The sequence below is a fragment of the Neofelis nebulosa genome, chromosome 18 (genome assembly GCF_028018385.1).
Source record: "Neofelis nebulosa isolate mNeoNeb1 chromosome 18, mNeoNeb1.pri, whole genome shotgun sequence".
In the NCBI taxonomy this organism is placed as follows: domain Eukaryota; kingdom Metazoa; phylum Chordata; class Mammalia; order Carnivora; family Felidae; genus Neofelis; species Neofelis nebulosa.
The window spans coordinates 24,561,925-24,587,527 of NC_080799.1; the positions used below are offsets into that span (position 1 = coordinate 24,561,925).

At 45.7% G+C, this 25,603-nt stretch overlaps 3 long non-coding RNA genes across 4 annotated transcripts in view; 1 reads left to right on the plus strand and 2 right to left on the minus strand.

The window, feature by feature from the left end:
- On the minus strand, positions 1 to 1,899 carry LOC131501058 (uncharacterized). Its single transcript, XR_009256615.1, has 2 exons — positions 1,163 to 1,899; positions 1 to 580 (listed from the first exon to the last, which is right to left on the minus strand). It is a non-coding gene; the product is annotated as an uncharacterized LOC131501058 (long non-coding RNA).
- LOC131501059 (uncharacterized) lies at positions 495 to 2,992 on the plus strand. Its single transcript, XR_009256616.1, has 2 exons — positions 495 to 595; positions 783 to 2,992. It is a non-coding gene; the product is annotated as an uncharacterized LOC131501059 (long non-coding RNA).
- Positions 2,993 to 3,108: 116 nt separating this feature from the next.
- Positions 3,109 to 25,603, minus strand: part of LOC131501056 (uncharacterized) — a 132,130-nt gene continuing 109,635 nt past the window's right edge. Inside the window, exons 4-6 of one of the 2 annotated variants that reach the window (XR_009256606.1) lie at positions 7,698 to 7,757; positions 6,029 to 6,120; positions 3,109 to 3,446 (exon numbers count right to left, since the gene is read on the minus strand). This is a non-coding gene — a long non-coding RNA (uncharacterized LOC131501056). The remainder of the gene's footprint in view (positions 3,447 to 6,028; positions 6,121 to 7,697; positions 7,758 to 25,603) is intronic. The other variant, XR_009256608.1, reaches the window with a different exon arrangement.

Here is a 25,603-nt window from a genome sequence, read left to right on the forward strand (position 1 = left end):
TTGTACCTTTTTACCTTAAAAGCATTACTTATGTAGGTGGGAACATTCCTTTTAAATGCCAAATTTTTGCATGGCTGTTTTGGCCTTGAAAAACGAAAGCTGGCCTGGATTTGCCTTATCCTCATGAGACCGTGATGTCCCCCAAACTTGATTCAGCGGCAGTGAGGTACCATGACCAGGAAAACAGGCTTTGCAGTTCGACAGACTTAGATGCAAAACCCCGGCTCGTCTTCCTTGGCTGTGTGACCTTCGGCAGGTCACTTACCCTGGCGGCCGCAGAGGCTCCCGGTGGTCCTTCCACATGTGGACTCTGGCTCCGAAAACATTTCCCGTCTCAGCGTGTGCGCCCAACACCTATTCCGGGCCACGGCCCCAACCGGGACAGCACCCCACTAGTCGGCATACGGGTATCTTGCACACCAAGCCTGGTCTCTTTAAACGCAAGCTCTTGGTGCCTGGGAAAATCATGTGCCATCAGCTTCCATATTCGTTAGCTCGCACCTTTCCTTGCCAGCACGTAGCAAATTGTGTACATCTGGGGGAAGCAAAGCTGGAGACCCACTCCGTAGGGGCAGGATGTCTGAAACAACAAAACGTGAGTTATTTTTGAAATGTTTCCTTTTCGGGCCCTCCTACTCACCGTAATATCTGGCTGAGGTGTGAATGGCTGACTCCAGCAGGTATCGGGAACAGATGGAAGCGCCTAATTATGTCTCTTACATGGGAGGAGAGATAAAGCTGTTAATCGCTAATTGTACACCTCTCCTGTTTCCCCACCGCAGGGCCGTGGGGCAGAGGCCACCTCCCAAACCGAACACAAACATGGCCTGGGCCCGTGGCTGAAAAAAGAAGTGTTTAAAGCTGTCGCAGCACGTCTCCGAGGCTGCCGGCTCGCTTCCAGGGCTGGCGAGGAAGGGGGTCCAGGAGTGAGGAGGCAGGCGGTCTTGGCGGTCTCCGGCTCCCCGTGCCCTGAGCCAGCGAGGACCCCGCCATTGAAGGCTCGGCCAACGAAAGCTCAGCATGGAGGGTAGCAAAGCGATGCTTCCCCACCAGGAAGTGACATCCGGTAATTGCATCCAGCGTGCTTTGGGGTGAACTGGTGACACCGGAGAATGCATGTGATCACACCGAGGTCTGCAGGCACCAGCTTGCATGCACCTACCTCCTCAGTGGACACGGGTAGTGCTGCCATCTAGAATCTTCCTCCATCTTCCAAGCCGTCAGCCGGTGGCGGGGGGGGGGGGGTCAGAGGCCCCCCCATCTTGCAGGGAGGCACGCCGGCGCAATTCTTGTTACGTGCGAGGCAGCGACGTGGCCGGGTCGTACCTTCCAGGGTGACGAGACACTCCGTTCCCGCAGGCACAGTGATTGGCTCACGGGTGGTCATGTGACACGAGCCTGGCCAATCAGAAGGCTGAGCCTGAAATTCCTGAGAAGGAGGCGTTCTCTGGAATGGTTATCCTACCGGGGATTGTAAGCCGCTGGGGGCCCCGCCTCGTGTTCATCCCGAGTGTAGCAGAAGCTGCTGACGCCGCGCCCACCTGAGTTCGGCTACGGCGGTGCCAGGCTGTTCCCAGCTCAGCCACCTGCTTCTCTTGTTCTCTGCCTGAAGGCTTCCGCTGGCGCCCAGGACCCTCCTCTCAAGCTTGAAGTGAGAGAGAGCTGATAGACTCAGACAACCTTCGCCAACAGGAAACGGAAAGCAGCGGCTTAACGCTAGGGTGCCCCTGCTCTCTGATGGGATGCTCTCTGATGGGACGGTCCTGAGCGCGCCCTACGCGGTCTCTAAGAACATCCCAGGGTGACTCGCCCACAGTGGTCACCGGCTCACCAGTGCCTCGTGGATCGCCGTTTCTCCCACCTCAGTCCCACCTCCCCCGCTTCCTCCCTTGTGCTTCTCTTGCCGGCAGGAGAGTCTGCGCCGTGTGTAGGGAGGTCTCGGTTATTGGATTCCCCAAGAAAAGGTCTGCGGAGGGATCTGTGTTCCCGTAAAGACAGCCGGAAGGAAAGCAGCTAGCATACGGCAGTTTGTTAAGGATAGTATGCTCTCAGGACAGGAGGCTGGGCAGGCCCAGAGGTGGAAACTGCCCTGTGGCTGCAGGGGTCTTGGGTCATGGCCATGGTGACATGGTGGTCTCTAATAGAGGCTGCTTCCAATCATTTGGGGGACTCCTCCCCCTGGTCAGGAGGGGGAGTTTTTGACCCTTTAAGGTTTGTACCAGAACCGACATGGTAGCCTTCCTCCATTGGGGGGCCGGGCGGCGAGGGTAAAACCACAATGCAGATGCATCATAAAGAGTCTAGGGATTACCGCAGGGCAGAGGTGAAGAGAAGAGAGCGTGTTCTGCACCTGTAGCTCTTGGTCTGTCAATCCCGCGGTGCTGGAAGCCATCAGGCCAGGATGTTGAGAGCCACAAAGTCAGGCTGCTGTGCCCCCAAGCTTCTAATGTATAACCTACTTATCACCGCCCTTGCCTCCGGCTCACCTCTAACTAACTGCCTACTCTATCACTTCCTGGGGTCACCTCCTGTGTTAGTTTGGTGCCCCCGAGAAGCACGTGCCCAGATGAGATTAGACATGCAAGGAGTTTATTGGGAGAAGTATTCGTAAAGGCAAACAGGGGAGGAGCTGGCGAAGGCGGGTCTCGTCCTGCAAAGGGGAGAGAAGGGGAGAAGGATGGAGGGGGTAACCAGGCAGGCAGCCACGGGCAGCGGTGCAGTTCCAAGACAAGTTTGGCCAGGCCAAGGAGGGGCTCTCCAGCCAAAGCCATGTCAGGGGAGTCCCGCATCTACCACACGCATGGGCCGGTTTCAGTGGCCTGACGGTGCTCAGGCATTCGCTGGGAGGGGCCCATGGGAAGCGTGGCTTTCACGTGCACATGATGGTGGATCAGGAAGTGTATCCTGATGCAACTGTACTTCCTGCAGCATCGGATCTGAGTGGTGCATTTGCATGGTCACTACATCTCCCAAATAAACTACCTGCACCAGAGTCTGATTTTTTTTTTAATTTATTTTTGAGAGAGAGAGAAACAGAGCACGAGTGGGGGAGGGGCAGAGACAGAGGGAGACACAGACTCCGAAGCGGGCTCCAGGCTCCGAGCTGTCAGCACAGAGCCCGATGACCGGCTTGAACCCACCAACTATGAGATCGTGACCTGAGCAGAAGTTGGAGGCTTCACCGACGGAGCCACCCAGGCACCCCCAGAGTCTGCTTTTAGTGGTGGGAGTGGTGGTAGGTTAACTCAAACTATGATGATAAGAAGGCCTGAGAAGGAACCATATATAGAAGAAAACAAAGCACCTGGATCATTTGGACACCTGGATCCAGCCATTCCTGATGTGAGATAATCCATCGAATGTTGCCGTTACATAAGTCATTACGTTGCCTTTGTTTGTTGTTTTGATCTTTGTACTTGATGTTTCAGCCGGTTGGTGTTGGGTTTCTGTCAATTGCAATCAAAAGGATATTGTCTATATAGACAAGACTCTTAAATTCTGAGAACAAACTGAGGGTTGATGGGGGATGGGGGAGAGGAGAAAGTGGATGATGGGCATTGAGGAGGGCACCTGTCGGGATGAGCACTGGGTATTGTATGAAAGCCAATTTGACGATAACTTATATCTAATATAAAACAATAATAAAAAAAGGATACTGCCTAATACAGATAGCTAGATATCAGTTTTGACTAGTATTGCTCTGAAATTCATTTTGTTTCCTTTGGATTTAGTAAGCCAGCCATGTGAAGATTTTCTTCCCTAAGCCTTCTCTATGGCAATCCTTGGCCCTCTCCCTTCTCTCCGCTCAGAACATTATGGCACAGGGGACCCTAGAACCCGCCATCTGATGCTTAGTTTAGTTCCTTTTCTTGTACTGGGCCTGTCCGGGGCTCTGTGCTGTGTGGGGACAGGAAATGCTGGTTGAATTGAATGAAAGTATTTAAATGTGACTCCCCATAAATTGTTACTGACCCTGGACAAATGGACCTACTGGCAAAGCTGCTAATTAATCCAACAATAATTCTGAGGCAATCAGGCTTCATTAACATGGGTTCTGGCCTCATTTTCAGAAGTGCTTTGGATTGACAACTGTGGCCTGGCAGCTAGAGCAGGTATGTCTAGCCAATGAATCGTGATGCCTTCTGTCACCTCCACTCCCTGGGAATTTAGACAGATCAATCGATCCCTCTTTCGAACCAGCCATCTCTACTGGCAAAGGAAATAGTCTGCGCCAGGGTTTCTGACTCCTTCAGCAGCTTCCTCACCCAGCCGGCTTCTCCTGCAATTTCATGGATAAAGGGAGGCCCTAAGGCCTGAGCGTTTCAGTTCCTTACCACCAATTGCGAAATCCGACGGCAAAGAGTTCTGTGCAAAAGACAGCCAGATGCCTTTGGACACAAAAATTAATCACTTACAGTTCAAAATAAGCGATCTTTATTTTTCAAAGATACAGATGAATTTGAATAAAGAGCATACAGGCATTTTGGGGGGACTTTTCTTGCAATTTTTTGATAAGATTAAAATAAAGAACATGTTTTGAATACTGGAGAAAGTAAGGTGCTTTAAATTTGTCATTTGGCTAAGGTACAAATTTGGGGAACCATTGCTCTGTCTTGTAGAAAGCCCTTATCTGAGCATATGAATAGCACGAATAGCATTTTTCCTTGATTCCTGTTACTCACAGAGATTTTCTCCCATTTTTTAAAACACTTATTAGATGGGGTGCCTGGGTGGCTCAGTTCAGTTGAGCGTCAGACTTCAGCTCAGCTCATAATCTTGTGGTTCGTGGATTCGAGCTCTGTGTCGGGCTCCGTGCTGACAGCTCGGAGCCTGCTTTGGGTTCTGTGACGCACTCCCTCTCTTTCTGCCCCTTCCCTACTTGTACTCTCTCTCTCTCTCTCTCTCAAAATAAATAAACATTAAAAAAAATTTTTTTAACATCTATTTGGCCATTTCAATTACTTGAGCTATCTTGAACTGCGATCTCCCAATGAACAGTTTAGAAAGTGGAGTCTACCGATTAGTAAGATTTAGTTTCTTATCTAGACTAGAATCTGGGATCCATTCTTACCTCTAGGCGTATGGTTCCCGTGAAGATTTTCACTCCAAGAACTTCTTGACCTACTTTTGGCTTCTTGCCACAGCTGAACAGAATGGCTTCCCTCTCTCCATTTTGAAGGATGCACCACCAAACGGGCCACTTGTTAAAAAATAAACATTTCCGCCCAGTGGGACTGATTCAGAGCCTGTGAATGACCACGCGTTTTCCGGCAGTCCGAGCAAAAACACTCTGCCGACCTCCAACCTCCCCAGGTACTCAGGAACAATGTATCTTCCAAGATGCCCTTCTTGTCCCTTCTCCCAAAGTGATTTTGCAGAAGTGACAGTAATTTTAGAATGTCAAAATGCATGACCTGGGCAGAAAATAACAAAGACAGATATAGCTAGCGAACACGGTCTTCCCACGAGAAGAGCTCGTCACCTTAGGCAGCAAAGAGAGGAAGGGTCGCCTTGCCTTCCCTTCATAATTTGTTGAAATATGTATTAGGAACCTGCACTCTGACAAAAATTGTGCCAGGCACATGGGATACAAAGATAATAACATTCATCTCCATCTCCGTCTTTGATAAACACAGTCTGCCAGGTCAGAATCTCCCACAAATCGGTGACAGGTGTGCAGAAAGTTTAATCCCATCAGCCACTGGGGCAGCCAGGAGGGTCTCGGGGTGGGTAAGTCCCTCCGTGTGGTCAAAGCACATGGCAGGCTCCTCCATTGCTCCCAATGTGCCCTTGAAATCACACCATCGTTCATGTGTACCATCACATGGCAGAGATCAGGAAGCACTAGAAGAGTCCGACAACTCGAGAAATAATGACAACTTTCGCCAGTGCTTACCGTGTGTTTGTTTCTGTTCTAAGTGCTTCACACACAGGGCCTCATCATCTCCTCACGACAAACTTCATACGTTAGGTAACAGCATTTTCATTGTTCAGATAAGGAAGCTATGGCAAAGGGTAAGGCACTTACTCAAGCTCACTCCAGACAGTAAAGGACAACCCAGGTTCAAAGCCAGGCTTTCCGGTTCTAGATGCGTTCTTCATCACGACGCCGTGCTGCCTCTTGAAGACGTAACCACGAGTACGTTATGGTAAATCCTGTAACTTTCATATGTAGAAAACACTGTGGGTATCCAGAGGAGGGGGTAACCCTGTCTTCCTGGGAGAACCGAAGCCCTCACCTAAATACCGGCTGATAGGAGATAGCCCTGAACAACATTTCCCGGACTTCAAAACAATATTTGGGGAAACAATTAAAAGTCTTGTCTTCAATTAGAGATCACTGTGATGTGATGGTAACCAAGAATCAGAGTGAGTGAGGTGGAAATAACAGCAGGACCACAAGGCCAGAACGTCAACAGGATAAAGGCTCTCGGGTCCTGGGAGTCAACCTGTGCGCTTGGTTCAGTCCTGAGCTGGTGATGGTGGGCTGCTGGCTTTTCACGAGGAGTGTAGTCTGCATTTGATCTGGGGGATTCTGGGACGTGGGCTGGTTGATTTTGTGCTGGCCTGTTCTCAAGAACTTGTTGGAAATTTTGGCCAGGATTTGGCAAATGGAAAGGATAAGGAATAACTTGCCCCAATTTCTTATTGAATTTATCCATTCTTCACTGTCATTTACGGTAATTTCCTAATTTGAACAGGTTACGCAACGGCAAAACCCTGCAACAGCCCCTCACAATCCACAGGGCGAGGCCCAAGCTCTATTCTTCAGTCTGATGTGAAGGACCCCGTGTGAGCCCTGGTTATCTGGCCAGCTCGATTTATCATCATCTCCTCCGGTCTTCAGCCACACCACATTCCCATTCTTCTCCAACATCACAGGCTACATTCTTACAAGTTTCTATAACAATTTGTATGTTATTTCTTCTGCTTGGAATATCTTTCTTCTGCAAATACAGCTGAATAAAACCTATCAACTATTCATACATTCATACAGAGCTCTAAAGAAAAGTTTTTCAGGATCCCCTTACTCAACGTCTTGAATAAGTTTCTATTAGATTTTCTCTATGCTTCCTTGCACAGTATCTATCTATCTATCTATCTATCTATCTATCTATATCTATACCTATCTATCTGTAAGTCTGTATCAATGTCTTTATTTCTATCTATCTTTCTATCTAGGTAGATAGATCTAGACAGATATAGGGAGAGATCTACACAGGTATCTATAGGATAGATGGATAGATAGATAATTGATAGATAGGTAGATAGATAATGATTGATAGATAATTGATAGGTAGATAGGTGATAGATGATAGATAGATAGATAGATGATAGATAGATGATAGATAGATAGATAGATAGATAATTTTTAGAACATGATATTTGCAGATTGTGAGTTCTTCCTGGAAAAAACTTCCCACACGTCACCATCTCTTAGCACAGAGGTTGATCTGGAGAGAGCATCGATCAATGTCGGTTGAATTAACATTCTATGAAAGCACAAACACAACAGGAAGAAAAAATATACATTACTCTCAGATTAAAAAAAGGGGGCTTAAGGCCTGAGCATTGGGGGTGGGTGGCAGGTGGGCATAAAAACATAAACTAAAATGGAAGAATTCCCTCAAAGCACAAACAGCTGCCCAGTGGAAAGAGGCTGCGAGGGCAGAGAGAGGAAGGCTGGTTTTACTTACCTGAATGCAAGCCTTGGGCAGGAGGAAAACGGCTTGGGGTGCTGGGGAGAAGGCACAATTCTAGGAAGAAAGGAAAAGAAATCTGGCTTTGAAACAAGGGATCCAGAGCGAAAGAAGAGTTAAAATATTTATAACAAGAAAAGCACATGGTACCTTATACGTTAACCAACAGGCCTTGCAGCCTTTGAGCAAATCTCTGGAGAGCAATTTTTGAAGTTCTCTGTGCAAAGGCAGAGTGTACACATCTCCAGGTTGATGCGCAATCTCTCTCCCCAACAAAACTGAAAACTCGCCTCGAACATGGTACATATTTGTCCTTGCCGTATGCAGCAAGGCCTTTTGCTGCGGAGCTAAAGAAAAAAAAAAAAAAAAAGAATGGAAAAGAAAAAGAAATCCTATTTAACCAACTCACAGAGGTTATCTCCTGATAATTGAGCTTGGAAAGAGGCAAGATGCCTCCTCTTTGCCAAGGTCACGGATGACTCTTGGCTAGATATCGGGCAAGGGGGCGGGGGGAGGTTTGGGGGGTTGTGCAATGCAGGAGAAGTGGCTTTCCTCAATCATGGCTGTTTCAGAACCATTTTAAAGAGAATGCCTTCCTTGTGGAATGCTTAATAATCTTCGGAGCCAAGGGGATGACAGCTAAGATTACAAACTCAAAAAAGAAGCCAAGAAAAACCAGCCTGCCCCGGCCCTCGTGTTTCTGTAGCCATTAATCGCAGAGACACCACCTGGGGAAGGCTGGTGCTTGACAGAACAAAAAGAGAAAACCAGGCCCTCGAGTCACTTATTGGAGGGAATGGATGCATGTCAATGAGGCAAATCTGGAGTAAAATTGCAGAAGATCCAGCCCAATGATCTGGTACCTTCCACACAACACTGTGCCCATCCCCCCTCTGTACATGGGTTAACGTGAAAAGAAGGGAAATAATGTTCTTTCAATGTTTACAAAAAGTCTCAGGGACTTCTATATATTTTGTTTCATTTCATTCTTACAAGAACCCTGTCGGGCAGGCATGATTATCGTCAGCGTCTAGTTGAGAAAAATAAGTCTTAGAAAGATTTCCTTCTCAATGCCACGCAAGTAGGACGGAGGGGGCCTGGATGGAAACGCAGACTTCTTCGTTCAAGAAATACTTCTTATTTATCTATATTACACCGTCCTGGGTTCGATTATAAGGATTCAAAATCAGAAAGATGCCATTTGAAAGACTCAGGGAACTAAATAGTCTGGAAGAGACACAGACACATAAAGAATTACGGGCAATGTAATATATTGAGTTAAAATTGAGGTCAGCACGAAGTCCGGGAAACGAGCCTACTTTCCGACAGTGAGGTACCAAAATGGCCTCCTAAGATGCCTCCACCCCACCGTTACGTTCTAACCTAAGTCTTGGGTCTTTCAGTCGAGTATGCACAGAAGCAAACGAGTGCACCGAGTATTTGTTGAGCACTTACTATGAACAGATCCAGACGGGAGGGTGGAATCAAAAAGAGAGAGGACCAAACAGTTGGATCCCATCCTATGTAAGCACGGGCCTGGGATTCACTGCAGAAGAGAGAGAAGGGACAACGCCTCCACGTGCATAACATCTTAGAACGGCCACGCACACTGGTACCAGCCACCCGATCAGATGTAGGGACGCTCAGCAAGAGGAGTATGTCCACTCTTTAAAGGTGGCAGAGCACAGGGCAAATGCCAGGACTGGGAGTAGACTTGCCATCTCCCAAAGTACCCCCAAAATGGAAGCTGGGAGAGGTTCTGTTGTTTGGGAGGGGAGAAGTTCAGGAGCCCTAACACGCTGGGGAAGGTGAAATTTAACAAATGGGGGCAGGAGGCAAAGTTTCAGCAGTGCTAACAGGGAATCACATGGAGTTTCCTCGATGAATTCTTGGGTCCACACCAGCTCCCCGTGCCTTCCTTTTTTCCGGTCTCAGAGCTGCAAACCCCTTCCTCCTGAGGAACAATGACCTCAGACGTGGCCCTTGCTACCAGTGAAGACAGCCCCCACAGGACTCTCTCATTCAAAGGACCTTCCCGATAACTAAATGGAAAACGAACAGCATGAAACTGAGCACCCCCCTCACCAGGGCTTTCCTCAACTCCAGCTGAGCCTTGCCCCAGCTACTCTGCCCTCCTTGTCTCGTTTAACTCCTGTCCTTCGTCCCACCAAACGTGTCTCCCCAACTTATGCCCGAGTACTGTGAACCTGGGATGAAGTAGCTTGTTTCCCGGTGCTATCACGTGCTGGCTGCGTGGCCACAGAAACGGATTCAACCTCTTGGAACCCGGCGCGTCCTCATCCATAGAAGGGAATTGTTTCAACGTAGCCTTTTCTCTATCCTCGATAAAATACTCCAAAACACGGTGGCTTAAAGCAACCGCCATTTCTTAATTCATGGGTATGAGCTGGCAGTTGGGGTTATGCTCATCTGGGCAATTCTTCTGGTCTTAGAGGAGCTCATTCATCCATCCAGGGTCAGCTGCCAGCTGTTTGGGATTGGCAGGCAGTCAGCGAGGACAGCCAGGGGCAGCCGAGCTATGAATATCTCATCATCTGGCAGGCTGGCCTGGGCTGGTTCACATGATAACCCAGGTTTCCAAGAGGAGCAAAAAGACAGGTCCTGGTGGATGAGGACTTTTCGAGTCCCTGCGTGCATCCAGCCTGTTAGTATCCCATTGCTGGAAACAGTCACGTGACTTAACCCAGAGTCTGTGGGAGAGGGCACCACCCTATGGCAGGGGCAATAGACAAAGGCCAATTTTGCACGCACCCCCACCGCCAGGAAATACGTGATAACGTTTGGAGACGTTTATAGTTATCGCAACGGGCGGGAGGGTAGTGCTACCGGCATCTAGCGGGTAGAGACCAGAGACGCTGCTAAGCATCCTACAATGCACAGGGCAGCCCCCACAGTGAAGAATTATCTGCCCCAAGATGTCAATGGTGCCGGAGTTAAGAAATTCTGCTCTAGTGAGTATTGTAGGTGCAATTCAGTATGATGGTTGGTACATGGTAGGTTAGATTCCTAAACGACACTGCTTGACTCCACTCGTGTCACTTTTCATCCCCATGGGCCAGTCCCTCACCTCTGAAACAGAGCTAACAATGGCTCCCACCTCATAGGATCCCTGTGAAGGTGAAAAAAAAAAGTCACTACATATAAAATATTTAGGAAAGTGCTTGGCATTTAGCAAAAGCGCTATAAATGAGCCATTGATGTATTAAGAAGCCACGTGCATTGTAACCGCGCTCTCCAGCCCGTCTCTGAAAACCTTCCCAGCCCCGCTCATACTTCGCGCCCATGATGATCAACCACTGTGACGCCAGAGAGCTTGGGTTCCTCGGCCTGAATCCTGACTGCCAGTTTGGTGGCTTAGGTGACCGGATGCTAGGTGATTAAGGAGAGACGCGGTACATTAATCGTTTCATATTTAGAAGAACCTTATGAACCCGGTACCACTATTTCTCGGGCGAAGCTTTAGAGGGTTCATGCACTTGCCCAAAGTCCCAGCCGGGAAGCAGAGAGTCACAATTCGCACCAGGCCCCGAAGCCTGTGCCTGACACGTCTTAAGGAGCTACCACCTCTCAGCACCATCGCTAATGGATTCGGCTCATCAACCCCTGCCCTTCCATCTATGAAAAGTGAATTCGCAGGCGGGCGTGAAATGCCATGCTACCACTTAGGGGTGGGGGGAATCTGAGAACAGAGCGCAATCCCTCTGAGCCATCATATATAAAAAGACCCTCAACTTCGCTGATTGTCGACATCCAACAATATCTAAAGACCCTGTAACATGGAGGAGGTCCAGCACCTAAATTTCGGGGAGTGAAGATCTCCTTAGAATGCCTTAGAAAAATCCATACGTGAAGCTGGACGTAGTGACTGTGAATAATGTACAAAGGGTCGCTTGGGCATCCTTGAAATTCCTCCCTTTCTAGTCTGACCTTGCCCAGTTATGGGGGTTTACGGAGCAGGGTTGATGGCCAGGTATGTATCTGCAAACTGCCAGGTGGACATCCACGAACCATTCGGCTGTGTCTGGGTCACAGCGCGCGAACGTGAGAGGAGAGAAAAGGTCATTTAATAGGGCTATTGCCCTCTCAGCTCCGCTGGTTCAATACGTTCCTCAGCATTCTCAAGAAGCTAATATTCCCCTGCTTGCTCTCTGCGCTGAACTCTTTGGGCAGCTATGACCTCTTAACTGTTTCTTGGTAGCTGCAGGGGAACCTCACTTCTTCCTACCGTCTTCCCTGGGAGCCTTTCACTTCTCTTTGATTCTCCAGAACCGTGCTGATGTAGAGGAAGCCCTGCTCTCAAAGTAAGAATTCCTGGGTGTAGATGAGCCCTAACGGGGCAACTCTGGAAAATTACTAAAATCCTCTGCGCGATGGTTTCCTCATTCGGAAAACGGGAAGCTCATAATATCAATGTCAAGAGCCAATTTGAGAATAAAATTGGTTTAGGTCGTATTAAAGCGCATTATAATGTATATAATATATAATGTGCTGTTGTCATTCCTTACCTAGGTATCGCTTTGGGGGTCCTTTGTTAAGCCTCTCTGAGGTACTGTGAACGGATAAAGAACGTACATGCATTATCCCATCTCACAAACGACCCTGGGACACAGGACCCATTATTGGCCCCATTTTAGGGCGAAGGAGACTGAGGCTCGCAGAGGTTGAGTAGTCTCCCAAAGCCAGTAAATGGCAGAGCCAGTGCGTGAACATGGGTGTACCTCAGTGTCCAACACCACATTCTTACACCACGATATGGTCTCCCCCAAACAGAAAAGAGGGTGAAAAAAGTCAAGGAGGGAACCAAAGTTATTAGCATTGAGATGACGGTGCCTTCTATCGGGTTTTAGAAAAATGATATACGGTAAGCAAGACAGCGACTGCATAGAGTCTATCAAATTGAAAGGTATTTATAATCTTCACAACAACTCTATGAGGTAAATATTTTATCTCCTTTGGACAGCTGGGAAATCGAGGCTCAGGGGTTTATGAAATATACCTCCAAATAGCAGCACTAGTAAATAAAGGAATCGAGCCTTGAACCCAAGTCTTCTGGGACCAATTCCCTCCATCTTTTCCACTGCTCTGGTATGAATTTGAAGCTTGCCAGCTGTGTGACCTTGGACAAGCTACTTAGCCTCTCTGGGGCTCAATCACCTCCTATTTAAAAGAAAGGCATTTTTAAAAAAAGTTTATTTATTTACTTTGCAAGAGAGAGAAAGAGAGAGAGCGTGAGTGGGGGAGGGACAGAGAGAGGGGGGGGAGACAGAGAGAATCTGTCAGCTCAGAACCCAACGTGGGACTCGATCTTAGGAATCGTGAGATCATGACCTGAGCCGAAACCAAGAGTCGCTTAACCAGCTGAGCCACCCAGGCGCCCCAGGAAGGCATATTTTAAGGAGGATGTCCAGGAAGATAAAGTAAAATGAAGCATGGAAAGTTCCCAAACACAGCAAGCACTCAACAATTGACAGTTGGGATTATTATACCGTGTCATCCCAGTGTGTTAATACCTCGTTTTCGTAACATGATCCTAATGAAAAAATTCAGCTTTTTCCCCTTCCTGTGTAGGCAAACCCCCAGTTCGTTCTTCCCTACTACGACTCTCTTGAGTGTCTCCTTTACCACTAACACAGAACACTTCACTTCTGACACTCCTGGTCGTAAATGATACAGATGAACACCCAGGTGGAAGAGATACGTAGGTCAAGGTCTGGGTCCCGAGGGCAGGAGCTTCTGTCTCTGTGGAGTTGGGGTGCATCTTCCTCCTGGTGTGGATGTGTTCCCAACCTGGATGCTCCCCCAAACCCAACATTATTGGGATTTTATGAAGGCTTCCTCATGTAGGCATAATCAATTATTAGCTAATATCTAGCCCCTCTCTCCTCTCTGGAGGATGGGGGTGGGACTGAAAATTCCAAGCTTCTAATCATGGCTTAGTCTTTCTGGTGACCAGCGCCATCCAGGGACCATCCAGGAGCCCACCCAGAGTCACTTCATTAGAACAAAAGATGTCCCTAGTGCTCCTATCACTTGGGAATTTACAAGAGTTTTAGGAGTCCTGTGCTAGGAACTGGGGGCAGGGACCAATATATATATATATATTTTTTTTCTATTATCTCATAGCAATTAACATCTTACACATTGTGCTTAATTTTTTTCCTAAAGTCTGATTTTTAAAATTTTTAATAGTTACCACCTTCATATGGTTCAAACTTCAAAGGAGTAAAAATGTTCTTTTTCTAGTTTTATTGAGATGTAATTGACATATAACATTGTGTAAGCTTAAGGTATATAGTGTAATGAGTTAATATGTATATATTGTGAATTTTGATTGCTGCAATACGGCTAGTGAACACATCCATCACCTAACAAAGTTACATTCTGTGTATGTGTGTGTGGTGAGAACTTTCAAGATCTACTCCCCTACCTGCTTTCAAGTATACGATACAGTATTGTTAGCTACAGTCACCATGCTAGCTATTACGTCCCCATAACTTATACATTTCGTAACTGGAAGTTTGTGCCCTTCGACCGCTGTGGAGGAAAAAATTTTTTCCCTTTACCCTTCAATTAAATTTAAAACATTTTTTAAAAAGTGGGGGGCACGTGGGGGACTCAGTCAGTTAAGCCTCCAACTCTTGATTTAGGTTCGGGTCATGATCTTATGGTTCATGAGATTGAGTCCCAAGTAGGGCTCTGCACTGACAGCACAGAGCTTGCTTGGGGTCCTCTCTCTCCCTCTCTCCCTGCCCCTTCATTGCTCTCTCGCTCTCTGTCAAAGTAAACAAATAAATATTTTTTAAAGAATCAAATTGACATGAGACAGAATAACAGAAGAAGAAAAAAAAAAACTTTTAATTGTATATGCATGGATGCCCAATAATGAAATTGAGATCCAAAGAAATGACCAAGGCAGGCAGTGTTTAAACTTTTTAGACAAAGAGGCAGCACATCTGTGAGGCTTTGACAGGACAGAGAAAACTTATGCTTGGGAGCTTCAATTAGTCAGGAATGCGAAATAGAATTGGGGCTAGGGTAGAAAATCGGTAAAAGTAACAAGGTTTGTTTATACAGCCTTCTTGGCTCCGAATTCCCTATCTCCCACGAAAAGGAAATATCTTTACCTCCTGGTACGGGGAGCGGCGAGGGGCGGTGGAGGGGAGGTATTTTTCCAATGGGAGGTTTGTATCCTGCTTTCTGGAGACAGAGGGGAGTCACAATGCTTTTCTTGCACCGGCTGGTCCTGAAGTAACTTCAGTTCAAAATAAACAACTTGCCAAAGTGGCACATTTTGGGGTGTCCCTGCTCTTGGCCCCCATACGACTTGCATCCTTTTCTCCCACATACCCCTGCCCCTGGCGACCACCAATCTGTTCTGTTTCTATGAACTGGGGTTTTTAGATTCCACATATAAGTGAGGTCATGCAGTTTTATCATTGTCTGTCTGATTTGTTTCACTTAGTATAATGCCTCGTCAAATATTACTTGACCATATATTCGTGGGTTTATATATAGGCTCTTGATTCTGTTCCACTGGTCTATGTGCCTGTTTTTATGCCAGTACCATACTGTTTTGATTACTATAGCTTTTAATATAGTTTTAAATCAGGAAGTGTGATGCCTCCAGCTTTGTTCTTCTTTTTCAGGATTGCTCTGGCTATTCAGGTTCTTTTGTGGTTCCGTACTGATTTTAGGATTTTTTTTTTCTATTTCTATAAAATACATCATTGGAATATTCATAGGGTTTGCATAAAATCTATAAGATGACTTTGGGTAGTATGGATACTTGGATGACATTAATTTTTTTCAATCCATGAATAAGAGATGTCTTTCAATTTTTTTCATCAATGTCTTATAATTTTCAGTGTAGAGATTTTTCACTTCCTTGGTTAAATTTATTCCTAAGCATTTTATTGTTTTTGATGCTATTGTAAGTGGGATTATTTTCTTTATTTCTTTTTCAAATAATTCGCTTTTAGAATATAGAAAAAAAAAAAACTGATTTCTGTATGTTGATTTTGTATCCCGCAACTTTACTGACTTTGTTTATCAGTTCTAAGAAATTTTTGGTGGAGTGTTTAGGATTTTCTATATATAACATCATGTCTTCTGCAAACAGACAATTTTACTTCTTCCTTCCTGATTTGGATGTCTTTTATTTCTTTTTCTTGCCTAATTTTCTGGCCAGGACTTCCAATACTATGTTAAGCAGGAGTAGTGAGAGTGGGCACTTTTATTTTGTTCCTGATCTTAGAGGAAAAGCTTTCACTTTCACCATCGAGTATGATGTGAGCTGTGGGCTTGTCATATAGGGCCTTTATTAGAATGAGGTATGTTCCTTCTACACCCAGTTAGTTAGGTGGGGCTTTTTAATGTATAAAACGAATGGCTATTGAATTTTGTCAAATGCTTTTCCTGTATCTATTGAGATGATTTTTATCCTTCATTTAATTGTGATGTATCACATTTATCAATTTCCCTATGTTGAATCATCCTTTCATCTCAGGGATGAATTCCACTTGATCATGGTGGATAATCTTTTCAATGTGCTGTTGAATTTAGTTTAATAGTATTTTGTTGAAAGTGTTTACAACTATATTCACCAGGGATGTTGGCCTATAGGCTGTTTGTTTGTTTGTTTGTTTTTATTTGAAACATTCTTACCTAACTTTGGTAACAGGGTAATTTTGGTCTATCAAGTGAATTTAGAAGTGTTCCCTCCTCTTCTATTTTTTAAAAAGAATTTGAGAAAGATTTTTATTAATTCTTTGTTAAATGATTGGTAGAATTTACCAGTGAAACCATCTGGCTCCTGGGCTTTTCTTTAGTGGGGGTTTTTGATTACTCATTCAACCTCCTTATATGATATTGGTCTGTTCAGACTTTTTTTTTTTTATTTCTTCCTGATCCAGTCTTGGTATGTTGTATATCTATTTCTTCTAGATTCACCAGTTGGTTGGCCTATAATTGTTTATAGTGGCCTCACGATCCTTTGTTTGTCTGTGGCATCAGTTGGAATGTCTTCATTTTCATTTATAATTTTATGTATTGGCTTCTCTCTCTTTTTTTCTTGGTTAGTCTAGATAAGCATTTATCAATTTTGTCTCTTTTCAAAAAACCAACTTTTCGTTTTGTTAATCGTTTCTATTGTTTTCCTATTCTCTAGGTTCATTTACTTCTGTTCCAATCTTTATTAGCTTCTCCCTTTGACTAACTTTGGGCTTAGGGGGTTGTTTTTCTATTTCCTTGAAACGTAAAGTTGCTGGGGTCGGCAATCATTCTTGGTAGGGTGCGGTATCAGACTGTGCTCTCCCACCAGATGGTGCCACTGGCTGGACTCTGGGTTCAGACAGGGCTGAAGACAGAGCTTTGCTGTCAGATGAGATTACAGGCTATGCTCTGCAATCGGGCAGGCTTATAGGCTGGGCTCCACTGCAGGGCAGGACTATAGGCTGGATTCCAAGGCTGCCCAAGGTCACTCTTAAAGCTCCCTGGTTAGACAGGGCCAAAGCTTATTCTTAACAGTTGGGCAGGGCTTCTGGCTCGGATTTCTCCCCAAGTGTGGTTGAACCAGGGGCTCCATGGCCTTTGGCAAGGCCTCCTGGATGGCAGCACTGGAGGCTATACTCAGCAATTGGCGGAGGCTGCAAACTCACTTCCCTATCTGGGTGAGGCTCTAGAATGGGCCCCGTAGCCAGTATGGCTCATTGAGGGCTCATGTCAGGCACAACTACCAACTGAGTTCCCCCACCAGAAGGGGTCACCGGCTAGACTACAAAAGAGCAAAACCACTGGCTGGGATCTCTGCTTGGGTTCCACTGCAAACAGAAATGCATTCCACTAAGACCTGAACACTGGTTGCTATAAGTCCCATCTCCCTTCTCTGTTTCTATCTGATTCCGAGTAGTCAAGCCCTGCCAGTGATCCCCATGAAGTGACACCCAAGTGGGCCTCCTGGGAAGTGTTCCACGATGCTGGGGAAGCTGCACCTCCACCTTGGGCTCTTGGTTTTCCCACTGGAAAAACCATAGGCCCAGAGGGGCCCTTTTGGTGTGGTACTGTGCAGGCCTGGGCGAAGGGTGATGTGGTCAGAGTGTAAACACCCTTCTCACCCTTCAAATGTGGTCCTTCTCCCTCCCTGTGGTCTAGGGGGGGTGCTTCAGCCTCACCTCCAGGTTCTAGGGCTTTTGCAGTGGTGATGTCTGTTGTCTTATCTATGGATAGTTGCTAGTTGGTCTTCTTGTGGGGAAGGCCAAAGTCGGAAACCTCCTGTGTCACCATCTTGGTTATGTGACTTACACATTGTGTTTAAAGATGTCATTTCAGCAAGCCTATGACACAAGCAGGGGTTACGGTCCCTTGTTTCCGATGATGACATCGAGATGATGGAGAATAATCACACTTGCTCAGATCACATAAGTAGGAAGTAAAGGATTCACTTACCACTCTTTTGATGTCAGATGAAGGATCATTTCCATGGCACGGTGCCAGACGTTGAACACAATACACATTACCTCTTCGTTCACTTATTTATTCAGTACTTGTGGAGTTATCCCTCAGGTTTGAGAGTGAAAGTTGGGCTCAACTTTCTTCTCACTTAGGGGTCACCTTCTTAGCCAGAAAATGGAGTTTCTTACTGGTGATTGAAGACGCCTCCCCAAGAGGCAAGAAAACCACTGATTAATTTAACAGACATTTATTGAGCACCTACTATAATGCCGAGAAATAATACTAAGTGTGGGAGAAACAGCAAACATGGCCCTTGTGCTCTTGGAAAGCATCCAAGTGCAATGACGTGTCATACCTGCCTCCACACAAGTGCTAGGAAGGAAAAATGAGTCACCAAACTCCACCTAGAGGGTATGGGAAAACATCCAATTCAAATGATGTCTGAGCTGACAGGTGAGTGATAAGTCGATGTCAACCAGGTAGTAGTTGTCCGAGCAAAAGAGAGTATATGCAAGGGAGAGGTGTGGCACAGAGGAAGGGTAGAAAGAATCACTGGAAAGCCAGAGTACCGAAGCAGGGAATGCAGAAAGTTGGCCTAGAAAGGGAAGTAGGGGAGAATACCGCATACTGTATAAGCTGTGCCAAGTTCTAACTTTATCTGAAATCCTTGAGGAATCATTCAGAAATTCTAAGAAAGAGGCAACCAAATCAGGATAGTGGTTGGCTTATGGGTATTATAGGAATATCACCATGGTTGGCCAGAGGACGGATGCACTGGGGTATGGAAAAGACTAGAAAGAGTAAGACAAATTAGTGTTATTTGCAACAATTGAGGCCAGAGTTGACGGTGGCCTGGAGGTGGTGGTGAGGAAGGAAAAAAAAAAAAAAAAAAAAAGGATGGATTCCTGAGATATTTAGGGAAAGACAAGAATAATGACCCGTGAGTTACGCTGGTCACATTTTCATCTCTGCTGCTGCCCCAATATTTGCACGGGGCAAATGAACAGAGTTCAGTCCTTCGCAGAGCTGACTTGGAATTTGGAGAGCCACCAGAAGATGGGTGTCGAGGTCGGCTCCGAGGATCCTTCAAAAAGATGAGCTGTGACTGTCGAGCCGCTTTCCCACCAACCTACTGACAAGCATCCTAGCAAAGGGGCTGGTGGAAAAAGTGTGTAACAGACGCAAGGTCTCTATACACGGATGACAATTGACACATCGGCACCGTTGTAGCAACAGGGCCAGCGGTGGTCCATAGCAAACACCTCGAGCCTGGAATTGGGTAAATTGGACTCCTGACAGCTTCAGACGCAGAGGCAAAGCCTGCATCTCAAACAGAAGAGGGAGAATTGTCTAAATGCTTCGATTCTTGTAATTGAAGCAATCGCACATCATTTTGCATGCCAGCTTCCTGACAGGATAACCAGTTTGAGCTGAGTGTGGGAATTCAATTATGTATCTTCTGTCTGAATCTTTGAAAGAAAACCACCCGACTGGCCTGTCAAATACCCAGCGTGTTTGCCTGTTGGAAATTGCTATCTCCTCCTGACACAGAAAATGTCTCTGCAGAAGAAAAACCTATTATATTTTACAAAGCTAGCATAACCCTATCACAAAACTTGACAAAAAAGCATAAAGAAAGAAAAGCACGGACCAATTTTATCTATGAATATAAATGCAAAATTCCTAAATAAAATATAAGCATATGAAATGTAGCAGGGTAACACGAGAGGCTTTTCCATTAAAAATTGAAACAAAGTAGTATGCCCACTATGACCCTAATTATTTAATATCACTCTAAATGTCTGGCCAATGCAATAAGACAAGAAACATAAATAAATAAAGGACGCAATTGTTGAAGAGGAAATGGCAACGTTTTTCATTATTTGCATTATCTACCTAAAAAATCCAAGCAAATTAACTGGAAGAAAAATCTTAGCACCCATAAGAGTTCATTCATTCCTCTTCTAGGAATCTAACCTGAAGAAATATTCAGAAAGTCAAAGATTTATGATAGAGTCTCATCCCAGTGTTATTTTTATTAGTGAAAAAAAAACTGAATATAATCCAAATATCTAACGATAAGGGCCTGATCAAATATATAACTTTAGATCCAGATGATGAAATATAAAACAATTAAAATATATGTTAAAGAATATTTAAGGGGCGCCTGGGTGGCTCAGTCAGTTAAGCGTCAGACTTCGGCTCAGGTCACGATCTCACTGTTTGTGAGTTCGAGCCCCACATCGGGCTCTGTGCTGACAGCTACTTCAGAGCCTGGAGCCGGTCTTTGGATTCTGTGTCTCCCTCTCTCTCTGCCCCTCCCCTGCTAGTGTGCTCTCTCTCACTCTTTCTCTCCCTCTCTCGCTCTCAAAAATAATAAATAAAACACTTAAAGAATATTTAATAACATAAGAAAATGTTCATACATCCTGGGAATAAGCACAAAATACAAATCTAAATACAGTATGATTACTTTTTTGGAAAATAAACAAATAAATATGTATATGCATGTATTTGCATTGAAAACAGGCTGGAAGGAAGGAACGTGAAATGGTATCACTGTTATCACAGGGGTTTTTCAACTTTTCAACTTTTAGAGAATTTACATGCACCAGTCGTACAAATTACACTATAAATATACAATACGATACACAGTAAAAATTTGGAGGATATTACCAGATGATGTCTGAGATCCCTATCAATCTGCTTCTGGCATAAAAATGACAATGTCTATAAAAATTTGACACTTTAAAACGGAAGAGGATTGGGGCGCCTGGGTGGCCCAGTTGGTTCAGCGTCCGACTTCAGCTCAGGTCATGATCTCGCGGTTCATGAGTTCAAGCCCGGCGTCAGGCAACTGTGCTGATGGCTCAGAGCCTGGAGCCTGTTTCAGATTCTGTGTCTCCCTCTCTCTCTGACCCTCCCCGATTCATACTCTGTCTCTCTCTGTCTCAAAAATAAATAAACCTTAAAAAAAAATGAAAAATAAAATAAAATAAAATAAAACGGAAGAGGATCTGTGATACTATTACCCCCTGTCGATCTGTGTTGGGTTGCCCCATAATGGTAGCAAGTACTTCACTAAGAGATTTTGGGGAGGTTGGCTTCCTGAACACAGACTCTCTCCTTCAACCTTATCATCCAATAAAACCTTTTTCTTTCTGGGCCCCAGCTGGAGCCCAGTTTGTCACCCAACTCCTTGTTGGCCTTACTTGCTGTCTCCCCTGGGCCCCTTTAGGCAACCCTTATCAAAACCAGATAGCAGGACTCCATCTGAGATGAGCTTCCCAGGTGGCTTATCTTCCAGCAGCACTATATCAAAAACCACTTGGATGCCTGGTTCAGGTCTCTCCCTGGGGACATCCACCAAGGGTAGGGTCTTAGATTTACACGAGTCCTCCCTTAATAGGTTCCTTGTCTGAATTTTGCCTTGTGGTGGACCCACAGCAGACTCAACCCAGTCACCAACCAACCTAGCAGACAACACTTAAGTCCCAAGGAGCTAAATTCAAGCAGAATATTTTACCTCCCGAACTGGCCTGGAATGGGAAGACACTGGGGGTTTACTGAGCCCAGAGACTTTGGGAAGAACTAAGAGTCAAATTCAGAGACAGCAGCTGTGAAGTCCCATCCATAAAATGAGAGCAAAACCATAAACCAGAAATGAAATCTAGGATATGGAAAAGTCAGAAATGCAGAGAAGCTTGAACACAGCTATAGAATCTCCAGGATGGCCAGGACTCAGCTTCAGGGATCGGTTGTGGACATATTGTGAACGATTAAAACAGGGGACCCAGGAACACAAGCTCAAATGCCTGAAGAGCCCAGGTAATTAAAAGAGAAGATGGACGGCCAGCAGGAGAGTGCCTGCCTCATGCAAAGAGAGGCAGTCGCTACTCAGGAACGCCGATCCCCTGCTGCCAGATCTGTTCGTTATTTTATTTTTTAAAGTAGGCTCCCTGCCCAGTGTGGGGCTTCAACTTTCGATCCTGAGATTAAGAGCCATGTGCTCTACTGACTGAGCCAGCCTGGCGCCCCCAAATCCCTCAATCTTGAAATGTTGCCATTTCATGTTTTGAATGGTATTCACGCCAAACAAAACGTAGTTGCAGGCTTGATTCACGCAATGGACAGCAATTCATGACTTCTGAGGAAAAGTTACAAAGTTGGAAAAGGAGGAAGAATTAATTGACTCTTACCAGACTGACCCACCCTCAACCTTCCCCAACAGGCTTCCCTTTACAGGAATGGGAGAAAGAAAGAATTATGCTTTCATTGCTCCACAGAGCGACCCATCCGACCCCAGGGTGAGGGCAAGGATGACATGGCCACCCACTGACGCTAGCCCCCGCCTATTTCCCCACACCTAGGAGTCTGTGGGGACAGACCGGAAACCAGCACAGTTCCAGAAACCAGCTGTGAGGCACTCAGAGGCTCAATAGTAATGAGTGTGGAAATCTGAATGCCATTGTCACTTCTATGGGGTCCCACCCACCGATAGCTCCTTTGATGTGTTTCTACTTCAGGATACTTCTGACAAGAGAGTAGGGTTTTTTCTTACACCAATAACCAAATCTCCAACTCTCCAGACACCAGCTAGATGTCCCACAACGTAATTCAATTCTGACACCGTCTATCTGGACATCCACTGGTTAAGGGCAGATGCCAGTTACACCGGGACTTTGGATGCTCTGACTATAAACTCAGGGAGTTCCCCCAAACCCCTCTTCCGGTTCAGGAATTTTCTGAAACAGTTCACAGAACTCAGGAGAGCACTTTACTTACTTTTACTAAGTACGGAAGTTCATTATAAAGGATACAGGCAAACAGCCAGATGAAGAGGTATGTAGGGCAAGATCTGGAAGGGGTCTGAGCAGAGGACTTTCTGTCCCATGGGGTTGGCTGTGCTACCCTGCCAGCAACTGTGTTCACTAACACCGAGACTCCCCAAACCCCGCAGTTTAGGGGTCTCTGATGGAAGTTTCATTACACAGGCGTGGTTGATTAAATCATCGGTTACTCGTAGTTAACTCGGTCACCAGCCCCTCTCCCCTCTCCCAGAGGTCAGGGGGTAGGGCTGAAAGTCTGGAACCTCTAATGATGCCTGGTCTTTCAGGTGACCAGCCCATCTCCCCTCACACCCTCACCGGAGTCCTCAATCTACCTAGGATCCCACCCACTGGTCACCTCATTAGCATACCAAGGACCCTGGGGACAAAGACTAAGTATATTTCTTTCTTTTTTAATGTTTGTGGGTTTTTTTTTGAGAGAGAGACAGAGCACAAGTGGAGGAGGGGCAGAGAGAGAGGGAGACACAGAATCCAAAGTAGGCTCCAGGCTCTGAGCTGGTGGCACAGAGCCGGACATGGGGCTCCAACCCATGAACCATGAGATCACGACCTGAGCCGAAGTCGGACGCTTACCCGACAGAGCCACCCAGGTGTTCCCTAAATGTATATTTCTTACTATACAGGTATCACCCACTCTTCAAAAGTTCACATTTCAACACTTTGCTTTTTACAGAAGACCTACGTTGGTATCTGCTTTTGGTAACCAAAAGAAATCCGAAGAATATTTTTGCTTTTATGGGAAAGAAAAAAAAAAAAACCAGAAAGCAAAAATAGCATTCAGCATTTGTTCGGTGGCAAGTCGTTATAGAGGCAGTGCACATCCCAAGCAGCTAGAGCGGCGAAGCCAAGTCCTTGGTCGGGGAAGGCTGCTATTTTCCCATCTTTTCTACTTTTCATATACAGCCTTCTTCAGTCTCTTGTTTAGACACTGGTGTTCTGTTCTCCGTTTCCCCTCGGGCAATTTTATCCATTTTCCCCCATCTTTGTGTAAGGTAAGAAAAATCCAAGCCAGAACCTTGGATCAATTTCTCTCTGCAACCATATGAAGGCAGGGAGAAGGAAAGTATCATGACCATGAACTTTCGGCTTAATGTACAATGAGCTGCTCACCTGTAAACACGACCTAAACTCTAACCAGTCGGACTACTCTCCCTCCCTCATCTGGGAAGGAATTAAGGACGGGATGTCCGAAGAGAAATGCAAAATAGAACCAGCTAGGCAAACTGACCAGAATGCCAGTTCAGCTTAACAACAGTCACGTCAAGGGAGGTGGAATAAAACTATAGCAGAGCTTGCTGGTTGCCAAAAGTATCCATTCGCCCCTCCTTTGCTAGTAGAACACCGTTTTATTTGGTGTGGCAATGCATTCATAAAACACTACTTTGGGGCGCCTGGGTGGCTCAGTCAGTTAAGCATCTGACTTGGGTTGAGGTCACGATCTCAGGGTTTGTGAGTTCCAGTCCCCCATCAGATGAGCACAAGCCCCGCATTGGGCAAGTAAGACTACTTTGCCCCACCTCCCATGAGGTCACATGTGACCCTCTGATTGGGTTCTGGTCAATGACATGTAAATGAAGTGTTGACTGAACTTCCAGCAAGATCCCTCAAAGGAACTTCTCTCAGTTGGGACATCTGCCCATTTCCTTTCTCTTCTCCTCCTTCTTCCCTAAAATCCAGGCATGGTGTTGAGACATCCAGCAGGCATCTTTGACCATGTGGTGGCCTTGATGATAAAGGTCACACACTTGAACGGCTTACGTGTACCAGGAAGGTAAAAGGAGGTAGTCAATACTAAAGAAGCCTTCCCGGACTTCTGTGCTGGCCTCCAAACTTCTTGCACGGGGGAGAGAAATAAACTTCTCCTTTAAATCAGTTTTAACTTTAGTTTCCTGATACAGGCAGCCAAACCTAATCCTAACTGATACAGAAATTACATAAAGTGTATGTTTAAATCAGCTATAAATGTCTCTAAAGGAATTGTATTCCTTTAAGAAATGTATTTCTAGGGGCGCCTGGGTGGCGCAGTCGGTTAAGCGTCCGACTTCAGCCAGGTCACGATCTAGCGGTCCGTGAGTTCGAGCCCCGCGTCGGGCTCTGGGCCGATGGCTCGGAGCCTGGAGCCTGTTTCCGATTCTGTGTCTCCCTCTCTCTCTGCCCCTCCCCCGTTCATGCTCTGTCTCTCTCTGTCCCAAAAATAAATAAAAAACGTTGAAAAAAAAAATTAAAAAAAAAAAAAAAAGAAATGTATTTCTAAATAAATCTTCCTGGAAGGATCGCAATATGTGAACTGAAATCTGCTAAGAAAAAACGATCATAGAAATATACAAGGTATAAACAATCTCTTCTGTGAATACTAAGTTTGCTGGAAAAGGTGAACGGAGAAGGGGGAAAGGCAGCCAAGGAAGGGGCAAAATTCTCATCAGATAGGTTAAAGAAAAGAAAAGAAAAGAAAAGAAAGAGAGAAAGAAACAAAGCTCCTGCAAGGGGAGGAGATGCTTTGCTCTGCATAAGCAGGGGCTCTTCTATTTTTCTTTCTCCTGAAAGCTTTGATCTTGTGGTCTCTGAAAAGAGATTAGAGAAGAA